Source organism: Camelus dromedarius, chromosome 4 (genome assembly GCF_036321535.1).
Source record: "Camelus dromedarius isolate mCamDro1 chromosome 4, mCamDro1.pat, whole genome shotgun sequence".
Lineage (NCBI taxonomy): Eukaryota > Metazoa > Chordata > Mammalia > Artiodactyla > Camelidae > Camelus > Camelus dromedarius.
The window spans coordinates 97155053-97169513 of NC_087439.1; positions in this window are offsets into that span (position 1 = coordinate 97155053).

Consider the following 14461-nt stretch of genomic DNA (forward strand, 5'->3'; position numbering starts at 1 on the left):
CACAGGCAGCTCGGGACCCTTCCGGGGAATGACCAGGAGAGTGGAGGCCTGACCGTGTCACCTTAGAGAAGCCTCAGGGAGGGACCAAGATGCTGACCTGTGCAGAGTTTGGTGGCTCAAACAAGGATGGGGAGGGAGGGCTGTGGCCGAGGGCAGGGTGAGCCAGGACAGGTGACACCTGCTGACCAGGTGGCAGCCAGGACAGGTGAGACACCTGCTGACCGGGGCATGTCTGCACTGCAGCACTGCTTCAGTCCCAGGCCCTGACGGAGAAGGAACAGAGAGGCCCGACGGCGCGTGGTGTTCAGAAGGGAGAAGACACACGTGTCAATGTTTTCTCCAGCCCGAATCTAACAGCCGGCCTGCGACACATGAATGATAACAACGGGACGAAACGGAGGGACCATGCTGGCCTCTGTGGGATGTGCCTCGCAGGCATCAGCTCACTCGAGCTGCCAGCTGCCAGGGTGTGGACCGTTTTTACCCCCAACATGAAGACAGGCGAGGTAGTGATGCTCGGTCACAGGGCTGAGTGTTCACCCAACACCGGCGCCTGATGAGGGACGGGCAGGCCTGGAGCTCCGGGGCCAGCGCGCAGTCAGGGCCCGGGGTCATCGTAGGCAGCTGGAAAGGATGGACCAACCTCTCTGGCCTGCCCGCCTCACCCCCTGCACCTGTCTGATGTGGCCGCACCATCTCCAGGGGAGGGAGGATGCGGCCACCTGCCTGCGGACCTTCTCCCAAAGCAGCAGCAGCAGCAGAAGGGCTGGCCTGAGGGAAGGCCAGCTGAGTTTGAGCCACAACACCCCTCCCTCCTCGCTCTCCTTGGAGCTGGATGGCCGGCCACCTGAGGGCGCTGTTGGACCAGGAAGCGGTGGTCCTGACTGCAGGACTCTGCCAGGCTGGGCAGGGCGGGCCTGGTGGGCACATGCCATTGTCAGCCAAGCAGGAAGCAGCCCCAGGCGGGAGCAGGTGGGGCCCAGGGTGTCCGCTTGCTGGGCTGTCTCTCTGGGCAGGGCCTGGGAGGGTAGGGCCTGGGAGGGCAGGGCCTGGGAGGGTCTGGGACAGAGCTCTCCTGGGCAGGCAGGGGCCCCACCTGAGGTGAAAAGGTGGGATCCGAGGCTGAGGCTGGGAATGGTGGGGCTGGCTGGAGGGTGGCGGGTTGAGAGCAGAGAGGCAGGAAGTCCTCATCCAGATGGCATGGGCACAAGAGGAGGCGTCCTTAGCAGTGGCGGGGCCAGGGGAGAGGAGAGGTCAGAGGGCAGGGAGGAGGGGGGAGGGCGGGGCCCAGGGGTCAGAACCTGGAGATAGCGGGTCAGACGGGGCCCCAGGAGGCCGGCCCCGTGCAAGGGTGGGGACGACACGGCACGGACGAGTGCTGATCACTGGGGCTGCTCCTCGCCGAGCCAGAGCGAGGCCCAGGACACAGGGAGGGGCTGACCTTTACCCAGAAGGAGATGAAGTGCAGCCACAGGTGCGGCTCCCGGGGCCTCCCGCCACCCCGCCATCCCCCCTGACCGCTGTCTGCTCAGAGAGGGAGGAGCGGGGCCTCTGCAGACAGTGGGGCGGGTGAGGCGTGAGGTGCTGGGGCGGAGAGGGAAGCCTCCCTGCGGAGAACAGGAGAGGCGGCCGGCGGTTCCCGTGCTTCCCGGGGCGACCGCTGGGCTTGGAGCTCCTGCTCCCTGGGCCCCGGGGGACAGCGTCTGCCTCTTCTCCAGCTGTGGTCAGCGGCCTGAGGGCCCGAGCAGGCAAGGGGAGCCTGGGCTCTGCGTGCAGAGAGGAACTTTCAGTACCGGTGGCCTGGGCAGGGCCGGGTCCCGGCAGAGAAAGGGGGGTTGGCTCACTCCTGTCTTCCACGTGTGAAGCGCCTTCATAACGACCCCGGGAAACCAGCAGACCGGGGCCTCAGTGGACAGGGCGCTGTGGGTGTTCACCGGATGAAAAGAGCAAAGCCCTGAGGGCAGGAGAGCTGCCGGGAGGTGGATGGACAAGACCGTGACGTGTTTCATTTGATTTCCAAGCATTTTCCCCACCACCTCTCTCGCAGGAGCAGCACCCAGCTTCTCTCGGGGAATGGCTCCCCAACACCGGCCCCACTTGGCTCTGGAAGCACTGGGAGATTGCTGTGACTTTGCCTCATTTATCTGGAGACATGTGACCCTGTGGCAAAGTGTGTGCTCTGCCAAAGGTTGCTCACAGTTCATCAAGTGATTATAGACTTATGGAAGGACAGGGTTAGCCATGAAAGAGACCAGTCGTTGACAAGAACAATTAGCCAAGGGTAATTACGTGCCATTTTTTTCAGGACTATCTAAGAAATATAAACTATTGGATTTTTTCCCCAACTCAAAATTAATATCACTGGTATACATAACACAAGATAAAGCCAACAAAAACCGAAGCTGCAGACAACAGAAGTTGCTATAAATAAAAATTTGGACATTGAAAACTATGAAATTGAACCGGGGAAAATGAGAGTTGGTAGAAACAATGAACAGAAAATGAAACTGACGGTATGTAAAAATACACGTTAAATTCAGAGGGATTTAGACAGAAGAATTTTAAAAATTCTTAACAAAATTTAGATCTGTGCAAATTACCTGAGAATTTTGGCTTTGTAGATGTAATGGCCACAAAAGAGTGCTCATTAGCAGCAGACACAGTTGTTGAAATTAGACATAGTAAAAAAACAAAAACGAAAACCCAAAAACCCCACAAGAATGGATGAATCAAATCGTCACTGAGAAAGAAGAGGGGAACAATCTGGCTAACTGCGCTGCGTAGAAACTGATCCAAGAACGGCACTGGCTTAGTGGAATTAGCTTCAGAAAATGCTTCCTGGACAAACTTCAGCAGCTGTTGGTACAATTGTCATTAATATGATGGTTCATGAACTTGGAGTCAAAAACTTTCTCAGGGCGAAAATGTCTACAAAATGGTGAAGCCAGACAGCCTACGCGGAGGGACCCTCGGCGGTGGGCCAGCCGTTCCCTCAGCGGGGGGGGTGGGTCACCCACGCCGGCACCCTGGGGCCCGTGACCAGCCCCCCGGGGCCCGTGGACCACACCAGCCCAGCGTGTACGTGTGAGTCAAGCACGGCCCGTCTGGACCCTTCCACGAGAGTTAATATTTGGACTCTGCCAGAAAGAATGTCTCTGTCTTTCTTCTGGATCGCAAGCCGTAAGAACCCAGCCCTGGGGCTCCAGCGGCCACCATGGCAACCAGGCGGAGGCACCTGTGTGACCAGCAGAGTGTGCCCCTGTAGAGACGGAGAGAAGAGAAGGAGACAGGAGGGGGGCCTGGAAAGAACCAGCCCCCTGCCTGAGCCCCGGTTCCAGCCATGCCCGCTCCATCAGCTGCTGGATTTGCCAGGAAGACGAGACGACAACTTAAGTTGGGTTTCTGTGACTCGTGACCCCAAGAGCCTGAATAGTGCAGAAGCTGACCTCAGGGCCAGGTCACAGAGCAGGTGTCAGAGAGCGAGGACACGAGGGAACCAGAAGGCCATGGGACAGACGGTGGGCGCGGGTTCCAGCTCCAGGGTGGTGCCCGATGCTGCCGGTGGCCACGAGCACGTCTGCTTGAAGAGCAGTGGAGGTCAACAGCCCTGACAGGGCGCGGGGGTCGGGGCCGGCGGGTGGGTGTGTGCCCCCAGCCTCGGATCGTCCGGCACGGCGTCTGCGCTTGGGAAGGCGGTGTGTGAGCCAGCTTCCACAGCTCCCGGGGGACAGGGCAGGGGGCGGCCGGAAGGTCCGTAGGCGACAACGAGGAAGAGGAAGCGGGCGGCGCACTTGGGTGCCACGAGCCTCAGAGCCGAGGAAGGGCGCTTCACGGGCCCGCCGCTCAGAACTCCGCACCGCTCAGACTCCTCACTCACTGTGGGCCGCCTGTGGGCCCGCCAACCCCACACGGGACTTGGGACTCCCAACCCCCAGGACCTTCGAGTGTGACTGTATCTGGAAACAGGGTCATTGTAGGTGTTACTGGTTCAGGTGAGGTCACACTGGCGTGAGGCGGACCTTGAGTCCAGCATGGCTGGTGTTCTTATAAAAGGGGGAGCCTGGATGCAGACGGGCATGCTGGGAGGGCCCCGGGGGGAGGTGGGGGTGAAGCTTCGTCCATCAGGGACACAGAGCTCGTCAGCAAACCCCCACTGCGTCCTGACCTTGGACTTCCAGCCTCCAGACAGTGAGAGGATACGCTCTGTGGTATCAGCACCCAGCTGGCGACACTCCCTGTGGCCACCCTGGGACGCCAATGTGCCGAGGAGTCAACAATTCTGCCCCAAGGAATCCTCCCTTGAGACTTAGTGTGATGTCCAGACAGACGTGTGTGGGGCATTCAAGTGAACCCCCAACTTGGAAACACACTGCTGCCCGTAAACAGATGCGTGGACGGCCAAGTGCACCTTGGGGGAGCCTGTCGCTCACCCTGGTCTGGGTTCCCAGGGTGGCGGGGGCAGAGGTGGTCTGGGACTGGGAGACTGGGTCCCCTCGGGAAGGGGACGAGGGAATGGAGTGGGGCGGTGTGGGGAAGGAGGTGGGGACGAGGGTGCCCTGGCCTCGCTGGGCAGGACACAGGGGAGGGGTGAGCTCTGTGTCCACTCACCACATCCCCTCTCTCATGTGCCAGCTCGGGAGGCCACTATCACTGTCCCACCCCGAGACAGTCCTCAAAACCCCATGACCATTCTCCACCTTGCACACCCTCACTCACAGGATAGACCCGCACCTCTGCCCGCCCTCTGACCTGGAAAGACCCAGCCCGCGTCAGGCCTCCGCCTGGTTCCTCCCCGCGCGGCCCCTTCACCCCGCAGCCTGCGAACCCCGGGCTCAGGCCCACCCCCGGAGCACCTCCTCCCTGGAGTCCTGGCTCCCACAAGCTCTGCGGCTTTGGACAAGCCACTCAGGGCTTTGAGACGGCCTCTTCATTTCTGAGTGGAGTAGGGACTCACTGAGGACACTTCCATAAGGTGTCACCAAGCCCATGTTGCCCCAGAGTTGCCCCCTCCCACCGGACTGCCGCACTGCACGCGCTGCCTCCCGCCAGCGTCGGTCCTGGGAGCAGAGGCCGGACCGGGGCCTGGCGGGGTGGCCAGGGAGCCGCTGATGGCCCGGCTGCAGGCGTGCGCCGGGGCAGGCCTGGGAAAGCGGAACCGGTTCTGTTGCCTCCTCTGCACACACGGATACAAAGCCCCAGCCAGGCGCACACCCCCAGCTCCCAAGGGGCCCCCAGCCTGGACCCTCCAGGAGGCCTTTGTTCTCGCCCCCTCCACCGCCCAGGGGGGCCAGACCAGGAGGGGAAGTGAGCCCCAAGGACACTGAGCACCTCACTTTCTTCTTGAGCCGGAGCAAGCTGCATTTCTGGCAGGACGGCCCAGGTAATTCATCACTCAGGACAATTCTCATTTTCATTTAATGGGAAATCAAAGATGTCCCCAGGTCACTGGCCAGAACGCTGGACAAATGTCCTGAGAGGTGAAGGGAAGGGAGGGGCCGCACTACTAACTTTTCTGCAATTGGTGGACGACTGCTGCTTTCTCCTTCTCATAAACTCTTCCTTTTCAGGCCAGAGAAAACCCAACAATGAGAAATATGTCCTTTCAGGAAAAAGTGGTGCATCACAGAGCGCGGGCCGAGCCGTTTTCCCGAGAGCCTGGAACCTGAGCGGAGGCCCTGTCCTCTCCCCCCGCCCCCCGCCGCCTCCCTGGAGCCAGGGCTACACGGTCTGCTGCTCCGGCCTTTAGCTGGTTTTGAAAAATAATTTTAATCTTTCTACTGGCACCGTGCAGCTTGTCCCAGTCTAAGGGGACACGAGCCGCTGCCGCAGCACTGCGCACAGAGGGGGCTGTCTGGGGCCATCTCCCAGCCCTGCCAGTCCCGCTCGCGGGCCAGTCTGGAGAGACAGCCTGGGGGCTGCTGGTTCATGAGCGTCAGCAGGGCCGCGAGGACACCCAGCACTGAGGGAGGCTGGGGGTGTGTGCCTTGGGGTGCTCTCCGTGGATGGGTGACACCTGGCTTTCTGCCACCCACTGGCTGTGGGACCGTGTTCGCTAGCGGAGACGAAGCTGCGGTAACAGAGAGGCCCAAGCCCACCGGAGGGAAGTCACATCGCGGGGGTGGCTCCAGGGGTGGGCAGGGGACAGTGCTCTGTGGCAGGTGGTCACTCAGGGATCCAGTCAAGGAGGAAGGGGCTGCCATCTGGAACACGTGGCTTCCAAGAGCACGTTGGGGTCTCTGTCCAGGAAAGAAGGACAAGGAGGAGGAGCACGGTGGGGTCTTCCTGGGACAGGTCTGGAGGAAACCCAGAGGGTTCCCCCACATGCCACTGGCCAGAACTCAAGCCCCAGCATCCCCTCCCAGAACAGGATGCTGGGAAGCGTGGTCCCCGACAGCGCAGGATGCTGGGAAGCGTGGTCCCCGACAGCGCAGGATGCTGGGAAGCGTGGTCCCCAACAGCGCAGGATGCTGGGAAGCGTGGTCCCCGACAGCGCAGGATGCTGGGAAGTGTAGTCCAGCTGTGAGTTGGGGCTGCAGGGCTGCCATCAGGGCCTTGCCAGCGGAGTTCCCTGGATGGGACAGGGAAGGAGATGAGACCAGATGCGAGAACTGAGGACACTCATCCTGGAGCAGGAAACTCAAGTGCATGTGCATCTTCAAGTACCTGAGAGTCTGCAGCAGCTTGACTGCACATGAGAGCCCCAGGGAAGTGGAGAAACGGGCAGGTAGGTGCGCAGAGAGCTGTTCTCAGGAAAGCCCCCCGCCCCCCGCCAGTGGAGCAGCTGCTCGGGGAAGCAGGGCGTAGCTGCGCCGGCGGAAGCCCCAGGCCGCGGACCGCCCAGGGCTCTCCCCATCTCATGGCTTTTAAAATCCCGTTTCTACACGTACGTCTTTCCTTTCCTGTTTTGTCCTTTTCTGCGGTCTGTGAACCACTGCTCCTCCACCTCTGAACAAAGGAGACTGAGGCCTGGGGCCCGGCCGGCAGACCACTGCCTTTATCCGGCCGTGTCTTCACTCAGGCAAGCCCTCAGCTTCTGTCTAGTTCCTAGTTTCTTCACCAGAGCAAAAAAAAATTAATTGGGGAGGAGGAGGTTATCGAAGGCCACCCCCCTGCCTTTAGAACAGACACGAACTACTACAAGGTGTGTGCAAGCCCCGTGAGGGCGAAGACAGGAGGGCCGCACGTCTTACTGTTGCCGGGGATTTCCCGTGATGTTCATGGGTGTGATTGGGTCAGGCGGGAGGGGGGTCTGCGGGAGCAGGCTCACCTGCGACCACCAGGTGAGCAGACTCACGGAGAGCAGGCCACCGAGTGAGACCGGAGAGGGGTGGTCTTACTGTGGAGCCTCTCAAGACAGAAGGAGCCGGGAACCGTCAGCAGAGCCTCCTGCTCCGACGAGAAGGGTCAGTCCGTTTCCTGGGAGGCACCGGAGTTTGGTTCTAAGTGGGGCCGTACTCAGATCACAGCTTCCAGCCTGGACGAGATGCCCGCTGAACTCAGCCCAGGACCCACACATGGCAGAGGTGGGCCTGGTGACAAAAGGAACCCCGGGAGCAAGACCCTCCTCCCCATTCCCACAGGAGCCCAGCCCCAAGGGCAGAGCTCTCTGGCAGCTCCCTCCCTCCCTGGGCCAATCCTCATCTTAATCTGAGAAACCAAGTGTCTGCAGTGCCGTCCCCAGCACGGGCGGCAGACCCAAGGGTCGGGTGCCGCAGTGGGCGCCCGGCTCGGCCCCGCGCCCGCCCCAGGCCTGGGACGAGGCTCAGTCATTATGAGAAGCATTAAGCTCGTCGCTAATTGGGGGTCACCTTTAGCCCGAGCTGCACAGGCTGTGCCTAATTCTCACTGCAGAAGAGCCAACAGGCCAACTCCAGGACATTTTACTCCTTGAGTACGTGTACCTTTAATACCAGCTCTAAGATCCCCTAATCCTATAGAAAAACACACAGGCCCCCTCCGAAGCGCCCTCGCCAGTTCTGGAGGCTGCTTGCCAGCAGATGGGCCAGAGAAACAGGCAGCCCCCCGCACGTCCCCCTGGCAGCAAGGCACCACCGCCCTGGGCGGCAGAGCGAGCCCACCTGGCAGGGCCCGGCTCCCCGCGCCGCCCAGCACGCGGCCAGCTCGGCTGAGCTTCGCACCTGTCGGGCAGCCGGCCGGCGGCGCTGCCCAGGCCCCAGGATGAGTCCCTGCGTGAGAGAGCAGCTGGGGCCTGCCGCTCGGCGCCTCCCCTGCACTGACCAGCAACGTTCGCTCGAGCAGAAGCTCTGGCCTGGTTTGTCTTTAGGTTGTTTGTCTCCCAGCGCAGAACACACATTCCTGAGTGTGTGTGTGTAAATCCAGAGGTTCCAACGGGCAACCAGGACTGTTTCTCCGAAGCTGGGCCTCCTTAAACCGCAGTTTTCCGTAGCCCCTTCTCCAGGCCGTTTCCTGTTTCCTGCTGATCCCATGAAAATTTAATCTTATTCCCGAAGGCTGTGAGCGCCTAGCATGGCAGACAACTGGCCTAAAGCTGGAGAGGCCGTCAGAGGATCGAGGCCCACAGGAAACAGGCGATTAAGTGTCTCAGATCACCTGCTCTTGCTGTAAAGGACCCCCTCCCTGCTGCACGTCCTCCCCAGCACATAGGTCACCGCCACCAAAACAGGCCACCTGCCACCAAAACTGGCCACGACCCTCAGGGCTGGGAGGGTGGAGGGGAGGTTCCCACCCGGTACCACCCCGTTCCACCCGGTTCCACCCCAGCCAGCCTGGTCCCCTGGCCTGACGCCTGCCCCACAGCCCTTAGGGAGCAGCCATGGGGACTCACATGCTGGGGGCTGAGTGATCTTGTTAATTGTAGGCCTGGCAGCTCTGGGGGAGACTGCAGGCTCCCAGTGACAGTGGTGCAGCCACCCCGTGCAGGGTCACGGCTGCCCGTCGGTCCTGCTGATGCCCTTTTGCGGAACCTCGGTAATGCTGAGCACGATGCTCTCTCATGCGGATTCATGAGGGATACAGAACTATCCCCACGTTACAAATGAACAAAATTAATGCAGCAGCAGCTGAGGAAAGTCAGAGCCAGATCATTAATTCATTCAGCAAACAGCTCTCGAGCACGGACTATGTCTTGTCCTGGGCAGGGGTACAAGCAAGTCTCTAGGGGCTGAATCTTCCCCTGAGCGGCCCGGAAACTCAGGGCTCTGTCTGCTGGGGGGCGAGTGACCTGGACGCTGCCCTGGGGTTCCCGAGTGCCCGCTCTGTGTCTTCAGGGGCCCAGGCGCCTCTGGACTGGCCCCAGACCTGGCCGCCAGAATTCCTGCTTCTGCAAAGCCCGAGTGTGGACCTGAGATTCTTTGGTTGATTCTAGTTTCCATGTTCACGACCGTGTGGTTTAAAGGAAAAAAGGGAAAAAGAAGCTGACTTGCTCGGTTCTGCACCCAGGTGCCTCCTTAGTGCGACCGAGATGCCCGTTTAGTCCAGGGACCGCGTGGGGGCCAGGGGTCTCACTGTGAGGGCCACACGGCTCAGCACAGATCCCACAGCCTCCAAACTTGGGGTCCCTGGGAAGGGGACAAGGGGGCGAGGAACAGGGCGCCCAGCCAGGAGATTCACGGCCTTGGTGAGTGAGCTACCGGCCTCAGGGAGGGTGGGCAGGGCTGAGACCAGGGTGCAGAATCACCGCCAGGGGGCGTCTCTTGCAGGGGACACTACCTCCGGTGGACATCACCTCTGGGGCCCCCCGGGGTCGGGCCACCTGACACAGACCATGTATTTGGGAAAAAGGTCCTTTGCCACCAAACAGTAGTAACTTTATGCTCCGGTGTCTTTCTTAACGTGCACCTTGACTTGTGATAAAACGTACTGTGCTTGACCCTGCGCGCTCCTGGGTTCCTGTCCGCTCCGGCTCTGACAGTTCCCCGCTGTCCTGTGCTGTGAGCGGGTGAGCGGCGGGTGATCGGCCTCTCCCCTGTGATGATTCGGCCACGTTTCCGCCCTCGTCTCCAGACGTGCCCTGCGTCCCCGCGCAGGCGCCACATGCAGCCAGTCCCTGTTGCCTCTCCTGCGCTCTGCACCCCGTTTCCCGTCGTTTTCTCTGGCTCGCAAGCGCCTCTCTCCTGACCTCAGCCGGTGAAGCAGGCCCGGGTCTCAGCACCAGCAGCAGGCGTGGGAGGGCATCTGCGCCTGCTTTGCGCACTGGCTCCTGATGGTGGAGACACCTGGACGCAGCTGGAGGAAACAAATGCCGGATGCTCTTGTCCTGCTTGACGGGGAGACGAGGAAGGAGGCAGGGAGAGAAACCCGGTCCTTCCACCTCCTCAACGAGATCGTTAGACCTGGGCCCAGGACACCTGCGTGGGGCTGTGCACCCCAGACCGACAAGAAAGGGGAGTCAGGGCCATCTGCCAGAAGGAGGGGACCTTCGGCGCCTGTCCCTGCGCCCACGTCCACACAACCCACTGGAACCCACTGGAAGAGCCACGAGCCACGGTCAGAGCAAGTGCACACACTGTGAGCATGAGACGAGAAGAGCTCACGGACACAGAAATTACTCAAAGGGAGGAGGGACGAACTGCTGGACACCTTCGTGCAGGCGGCTCTGCCTCCCCAGGTGTCCCAGCCCCACGCGGCGTTCCTCCCTGCTGACAGAGCCCCGCGGGGTCGGGAGGCGGGGGGAGAGGCCACACTCCGGGGGGCGCACGCTCCTCTCCTGCTTCTTAGCTGATTTTGAAGCCCTGGGCCCTGTTTCCCAGGCGCTTGTTCTCCAGCCTCCGTTGCAGCAAGGGGGGCTGCGTGACACACCTGCGCCAGGTGAGGCGTGAGCGGCTCTGCAGGGAGGCTCCTGGGAAAGCCTCCCCTCCCTCAGGAGAAGCCTGGACGCGAGAGGAGAGGCGCCTGGGGCTGCTCTCCCCTTTTGTTCGGCCTGGGAGTGTAGGTGTGATTCCCGGACCAGCGGCAGCCACCGCGCAGCTAGCGGTGCAGGCATAAGGCTGAGTCGCTTTCACAGCAGGCAGATCAGGAGAAGCCGGACCCCTGACGGCGCCATTGCGCTGCCGGACTCTTCCTGAGACTCCCCGACCCTAGGATTCTCGTCGACATCATGGCGAGTTTCCTGATGGCTCGAGTCTCGCTGGACGTTCTGCCACCTGCAGCTGTAAATGTCCTCACTGGCGTGTCATTTATGAGACAAATTCCTACATGTCAAGTGCTGCTACTGGTGGAGGGAGGTGTCGGGGAGGCTCACTGGAGATCCAGAATTCCTGCCCCACGAGGACCCTCTCTCCCAGGGGTCAGCGGAGGTCAAGCAGGGAGCCTGGATTTCCTCCCGCCTGGAAGTAATGAGGCCCTGCCCCCACTTCTCCTGCAGGGGATCAGCTGAGACAGAAGCTTTAAATAAGACACAGAGTTTCATAATATAGCACACAGAGTGTCCAGATCAATTGAAAATCGTCTGTCACACGAAGGCCCAGGGAACCTCAAGCTGAACGACACAAGAAAGTCAAAATGCGCCCACGAGGAGAGGACAGGGAGACCGGAATCATCTGAGAAAGATTTCAAAGCAGCCGCCACGGAAGCACTTCAGTGAGCAGCGGATCAACGAGATACTAGAGATCCTGGAATAAAGGAGAAACTAGAAGTTTTCAGCCAACGAAACAGAAAGGCCCAACAATACAACAGAAGATTTAAAGAACAAAACAGGAATTTTACAGCTTAAAAAATACAGTAACTAAATATTAAAAATTAAAAAGAATAATCAGTGGAGGGGACCAACCCAAAGAATGGAGAAGACAGAAGAAAAGTAAGTGGTCTGGGAGGCAGAACACAGGGTTTACTCAGTCTGAGCAACAGACAATAGAACTGAAGAAAAACGGCCTCGGGGAGCTGCGGGGCGCTTACAGAAGCTCTAGGAACCAGAGCCTCAGAAGGAGAAGAGGAAGAGGAAGGGACCTGAAGAAATGACGGCAAAAAAACTTCCCAAATGTAGCAAAAGACAGACCCATGGATTCAAGAGGCTGAACAAACCCCCAACAGAATGAACCGCAAACAGTCCAAGCAGAGTCCAGCCTGACAAAGAAAAGGATTTTGAAAGCTGCCGGACGGAAATGAAGCATCATTTATGGGGGGCGGGGGTAACAATTTAAATGACAGTGAATTTCTCATCAGAAACACTGGAGGCCAGAAGGAAAAACCATGGCAAAATATTTTTCCCATGCTGGGGAAAAACAAAGCTGTCAACCCAGAGTCCTGCGTCCGGCAGGGATGACGGGAGGCCAAGACATTCTCAAAGGGAGAGAAACTCAGACTTTATTGCCGGCAGACCTTCCCTGAAGGAATGGCTCCACGAAGCCCTGCAGACAGGAGAGACAAGGAAAAGGGAGGAGACTCGGGCACCTGGACGGAGGGAGGAGGGAGCAGGTGAGCAAAAATGGGTACGTGCGGCCTTCCCTCTCATTCTTTTCTTTTCCGTTGGGGTGCCGTCAGTTTACCATGTTGCGTCAGTTTCTGGGGCACAGCCCCGTGCTTCAGCCGTGCGTGAGCGTCCGTGTGTTCGTTTTCATATTCTTTTCATTATGTGTTACTAGAAGATACAGTATAAACTTGTTGATTATCTGTTCCCTCTCGTTCTTGAGTTTTGTAAAGTGTGGCTGGGAATTCGAGCAAATGCTGTAACTGTCTGACAAGATTCTAAGTGAATACAAAGGAAACGTTTCAGACTGTGATGCTGTAAATGGGCGATAAAGGCACGTAGAGGGGACTGACTCACACTGGCCAACTAATGACACCAGTAGACTGTGATGATTTACGTAAACACAATACCTAAAACCACCACTAAAACAGCTATGCAAAGATGCCCGCTAAAACACTAGATAAATCAAAATGGAACTCCCCAAAACGTCCAGTCGGCGCAGTGCCATGTTCTCCATCTCGAGAGATCACTCACTCACTCGCTCATGAGCCTGTCCTCTGTCCCGCGTGCCGACTGTGTTCCGGGCGCCGCCGGAGGCCCCGGACACAGCAGTGGACAGCAGGCAGCCCCCGAGGACCCTGCATTCCAGCCGGGGGCAGGGGTAGGGGGAGACTGCCCACCAGCCAAGTAGGTGGCGGGTGCCACCGTCTGGCTGCTACTTAAATGCAGGCAGCATAGAATGAAGAAGAAGACAGGATGAGTGCGCAGGGGCAGGATGCCAGCAGCCACGTGGTGGGTTTGGGGCATCTTCTGTCCAGACGTGTGGCTGGCGCATGAGGGACGCGAGGCGGTGAGGAGGGGCCGAGGTGCTCCAGGGAAGGCCAGAAGGCGGGTGGCGGGGGTCCTGGGTGCTGAGGCCCCTGCTGCGGTGGGAGAGGGCCCACCTCATAAAGATGACAGAGGGGCTGGACGCGGCCAGGCTGGGCCTGAGACAGCGGCCCCGTGGGGTGGCGAGGGCCAGCAGCAGCCAGGAGCCGCCGGCCGAAGCGGCCAGGCTGCAGGGCGCCGTGTGCTCCGTGCACTCCGCTGCCCTGGGCGCTGGCTCTGTGCCACAGCGGGCCTGGCTGCCCTGGGCTCCGTGGCCAACCGGTGCTCGTTACGCCAAGTGCCCAGGGTTAGAGGAGCCACACGTGGCCCACCTGGTGGGATCTAAGGTAATAATAACAAACATGCTTCCACGACCCTGGAGTCGCAAAAGTGCCGTTTTCTTTCTTGTTTGAAGTCAAATTAAACACTATTTGAGATTCCCTGTGCCTGCTCCTGTGGGTCCAGGAGCACAGCAGGGCCTTTGCTGCCTGGACACACACACACACACACACACACCCCCCACACACCACCCACAGAGTCTCCGCGGGCAAACGTCAGTCAGGCTGCCCTGAGACCTGACAGCAGTCCCAGGGGGCACACGGAGCCCGGAGCCCACATCCCGCAGCTTGGACGTGTCCGGCGGCCACAGTTGCCTCTGCTGGAGACGCTCGTCGAAGAAGGAAGAGCTGTTCCAGAAGCAGAGTGAGCGGTGACACTAGGAAGGGCCACAGCAGGACAGAGGCCCCGATCCTGCTGACTCCCTTCCACTCGGTGGCAGCAGGGGACATCGCTTCACAGCATCAAACAGCACGGGCGTACCACGTCCAGCTGGGGTCACCGGATGTGTCTCTGCCCTGAAAACCACAACTCACACCGCTGGTCAGAAGCCGCAGCAAAGCTCCGACAACCAGACTCTGTTACGTCGCCAGCGGGGAGAGGTCCTGCCACGGTCGCTGGTTCTGAAAGTATCTGACACAAAGCAAATGCCAAATGCATGTCTGCTCACTAGACAGCATCCGTGCTGGGGTGGGTGGAGGTGAGGCGGCGAGCGGAGGGCCGGGAGGCCGCGTCGGGGAGGAGGAGGGGCCGGCTGGGGTGCAGAGGCGGGACCTGGGCCTGCGGTCGGTGCTTCTCAAAGTGGGCTCCAGCGAGCACCCTCTGGTCCACGAGAGGTTCTGGCTGAATCAGTTTGCCAGCCTGTCTCTCCGA